Source organism: Sprattus sprattus (genome assembly GCF_963457725.1).
Source record: "Sprattus sprattus genome assembly, chromosome: 1".
NCBI classification, from domain to species: domain Eukaryota; kingdom Metazoa; phylum Chordata; class Actinopteri; order Clupeiformes; family Clupeidae; genus Sprattus; species Sprattus sprattus.
This window is the reverse complement of record NC_137920.1, coordinates 7,247,154-7,251,938: the sequence shown is the minus strand read 5'-3', so window position 1 is coordinate 7,251,938 and position 4,785 is coordinate 7,247,154.

Here is a 4,785-nt window from a genome sequence, read left to right as displayed (position 1 = left end):
CTTATTTTCACTTTTTGGCTGCACTGATTGGACGTGTGTGTGTGTGTGTGTGTGTGTCTGTGTGTGTGTGTGTGTGTGTGTGTGTGTGTGTGTGTGTGACAGAGAGTGAATGATGACTATGTTGTAACAACAGTATTACCAGAGCACACGCTTGTAGTCTGAATTAAGTAAAATCCCAAGAATGTAGGCTATTTGTCGTTGTAGGCCTACATGGAGTTTAGATATGATGAAAGACCTCTCCACTAGAGAACACCTTTTGTGCTGGACGTGTGTTTGTGTGTGCGTGTGTGTGAAAGCTTACAGCCCTGCAATTTATGCAGTGGTGGTCCATCAGGGCCAGCAAGTCCTTCTCTGCTGGCCTAAACATCATCAGAAAATAAATGTCATTTTAATGTTATCTTTTCATAAATATGTATTAAATTATTCCCCATAGTCCATTCTCTTCATTTGATAGCTTCCAGCGTTGTATATTTATGTTAGAGCTTTCATCCAATCATATTTCAGCTATCATGTGTTGCCAGGCTCCACGAAAGCCTTCCGAATTAACAGTGAGGGCGCCTGCACACTTAAATGAACTGAAACAGACAGTTGTGACAACCAATCAGATTTCATATATACACATATAATTACAACGTCATTTTCAAGACGGACCTTTCAAGAAAAACTGGATATCGTGAGGATAGGTTGTGTAAAACGATAACGATAGTAATCATGTTTACTTTTATTTTCAATGAATAGTTTGTTTCTTCTACCTCACATTTCTTTAATGAAACTGCTTTGTGGGTGCGACAATGCGATGTTAAGTGGACAAACTTGTTAAAACTCACAGGTAGGCCTACTTCACATAGGCTACTTAATAAAACTTTGTAGACGTATCCCTTAAAAAGTGTCAGCAATAGCCTATATGAGCAAATCTGACGTGAAAATATTTGTATCATAGACGGAAGTTTCAAAACGGTCTATAATAAAGATGAACGTTAAGTGAGCTCTTGTCCCCTCAGATGGCGATAGCTGCTCTCGTAGCCTACTTGCTAGCGTTAACGTCACTTCAGAGGTACAGTACGTGAAGGACAAAGCCCTCAACAATAGCCTACATTTGTTGTTAGTAATAAAACCATGAAATTGGAAGCAATTATAAACTGCAAAACATCCAGGATCCACATGACTTGTATTGTGGTCTCGTGCTCTAACTCAGCCTCTCCATAAAGCACTGGCATTTAAACAATTCAGAGACATGTCATGTTCCACATTGCTTTGTTGCACTGTTCTTAACTCTTTATCATCAATACAAAATATAATTATTTTTTCCTTAACCTACAGTCTGCTCTGACCACTGATTTTATTAACCACCATAATGTGTTACTGGGCAGATTAAATGTAGGCCATGCGTCAGGCTAAACGTTGCTAGTTGGATTTTGACTACTGTCTTCTGTCACTTTATACGCATGCTCCTGAGTTCTTCTCTGTTTTCTTCAGTTGTCTGTAGCACTGTTAAAGCGCCAGCAACAGGCTTGGGGGATGTACTACAACGGGTTCAATCCGATCTGCTGGGCTCATGTGCACGCTAAATTTCTCTTGAACCTGCTCCATGTGCACGCAATTAAAAAGTGGGTCGTGTGAAAAATGAATCAGGGTTCAGGCAAACTAGCCTCAGCCTGTCCGATGAGCATGACAGTGACAGGAGTCGTCTACTGAATTTGCTCCTCTGTCTGTTGAGAGTACTGTGAAGTGGGTGCTGGACATTGTCCAAGATAGTCAGCAAAAGACAGGTTTTTGTGATATTTAATGACCATCACTTAGCATATCTAGTCTTTATGTTTATTTGATGTATATTTGTGTGTATCACTGTGCATGTAATTTCTTTGTGCACGTCATTGATTTGCTGTTAAGCACTTTGAGCTGCATTGTTTTGTATGAAAGGTGCTTTACAAATAACGTTTATTATTATTATTATTATTATTATAATTAGTATTAATAATAATAACTAGTATAATAATAACATGGACGGTAACGTTCCTACTTCTATAACGCAAACCTGTACATTTAGAATGATTGGATTGATGCGAGCGTGCAACAGGCTATTGTTGCGTCACGTTCTACGTTTGCGTCACGTTTGACTAAAAGCGCAGGTAGGAGATTGATCATCATTTTGAGCACATATTCACGACGGAACGGAATCACATCGGATCAGGACTACGAGAGATTAGATCATCTTTTTGAGCACATACTCACGACGGAACCAAAGCACATCGGATCAGTATAGCATTTCATCAGGACTACGAGAGATTAGATCATCTTTTGACAGGTAGTTCACATCAAATACCTAGCAAGACTTATTTTAGCAGGATTTAATTTCTCAAATACACATAGGCTACAGTATGGGGAAATATCAAATGAATGCCTGTACGTTTTTTTGTATGTAAAATACGGGTGGTTAATTGTAAAATAAGTTCCGGGGTGCTATTCAGAGATGAATGAATCCATTGATTGAGATGGCCACAGAAAGTCTTTATAAGTAATTAAATTACTAAATAAGATAATAATATTTGACTTTTTAATTTTCTCAAGATTTCCATAATGAATCGCCTTGGTGAGGCTTTGAGGTCAGACATAAGCGAGAGCTTGGCAAGGGAGCTGGAGGTGGTATTTGCTGACATGGCGGAGGAGACCGGGCATAAAGAGCAGGCCATGTGGATGACCATGGAGAAGATGCTGCAGGACCAGGTGACACTGGAGGCCACCATCAAGTCTGAGAGAGAAGAGAGGCAGAAGGAGACTCAGAGGCTTGAAGCAGCTGCAAAGACTGTGAGAGTCGAAGAGCAGGAGAAGTGCCGTGACTCCCTCTCCATCATGAAGCGCGAGGTAGAGAGGGTGACAGACGAGAAGGAGAAGATGAGAGACAAGAGGTATGCCCTGGAGCAGGAGCAAAGGAGACTGCGGTTTCTTCTAGAGCTGAAGGAAGACGATGCCTACGACAAGAGGAGGTCAGAGGAGACAGAGGAATTTATTGCCGACGCTGCCAACTTACACAGGTGGACCGAGAAGATGGAGAACGCCACCCTGACAACAGCAGTGACGACAGTCCTCAACAAACAGAAGCTGATGAAGGAGCTTAAGCACCAAGCTGGCAAGTGGATGGTAAGACGTGGCCCCTGTCCTTACACATGACACACACAGACACACACACCTTACACATGACACCCACACACACACACACCCACCCACCTTACACGTGACACCCACACACACAGACACACCTTACACATGACACCCTGACTAGTGTGTGTGTGTGTGTGCGCGTGTGTGCGTCCGTGCGTGCGTGTGTGTGGTCCTAAGGAGTATAACGCCTCTACCCAAGAGACCGGTAGGAAAGAGGGTGCCCCTCTGGTTATCAGAACCTGGATGCTGAGGGAGGAATGGAGGAAGCTCCAGAATAACAAGGCTTGCCTCAATGATAGTTACCAGGTACCTCATCACACAAAAAAAGTTATAATTAAACTGCTTGTATTGAGTATTAAAATCATTGAACTATTATGCCTTTTATTGTTCTTAGACCTTCTACTGCCACAAGGAAATTGAGAAGATCATTAAGCAGAACCACAAACTGCAGCTCAAGATTGAACGAATAGCTGGGCAGAAAATGAAACGACTCAGGGCAGAGAAAGCAAAAGAGGAAGAGAAAATCAGGGCAGCTGCAGCCATAAAGACCAAGGAGTTTGAGGAGATGTATAAGACAATCATGAAGGCTGAGTGGAAAGAGCTTAAGAGGCTGCAGGCTGAGGAGAATGAAAAAATAGAGAAAAAGAAAGCAATCGAAGAGAAAAAGAAAGTAAAAGAAGAGAAAAAGAAAGTTGAAAAACTGGAGGAAAACAGAGCAAAGGAAGAGAAAAAGAAAGAAAAGGAAGAAGAAAAGAAAGCAATGGAAGAGAAAAAGAAAGCAATTGAAGAGAAAAATAAAGCTAAAAAAATGGAAAAAAAGAAAGCAATGGAAGAGAAAAAGAAAGAAATGGAAGAGAAAAAGAAAGCAATGGAAGAAGAAAAGAAAGCAATGGAAGAAGAAAAGAAAGCAATTGAAGAGAAAAATAAAGTTAAAAAAATGGAAGAGAAAAAGAAAGAAATGGAAGAGAAAAAGAAAGAAATGGAAGAGAAAAAGAAAGAAATGGAAGAGAAAAAGAAGGCAAAGGAAGAGCAAAAAGCCAGAGCAGAAGAGGATCGTGCCGCTCAGAGAGAGATCCGCCCGAGGAGATGGTTCTCTTTCTGGAGGAGATCGTCAAGGGCAACCCAGAGCAGCACAACGCAATAAATGCCGGAGATCCTGGAATGCGACGCAGATCAGCACAACGCAATACATGCAGGAGATCCTGGAATGCAACCCAGAGCAGCACAACGCAATACATGCAGGAGATCCTGGAATGCGACGCAGATCAGCACAACGCATTAAATGCAGGAGATCCTGGAGGGCGACGCAGATCAGCACAACGCAATACATGCAGGAGATCCTGGAGGGCGACGCAGATCAGCACAACGCAATACATGCAGGAGATCATGGAGGGCGACGCAGAGCAGCACAACACAACACAATACATTTGGATTTGATTTGATTTGATTTGATTTGATTTGATTTGATTTGATTTGATTTGATTTGATTTGATTTGATTTGATTTGATTTGATGAAGAGGGACAGTGTACATTAATAAACTGTAAAAAACAGTCCAGTTTATTGTCCAGATGAACTCTTAAGTACTTTTACCACCTCCACACTTTTTTAATTTGTAAATATTATTA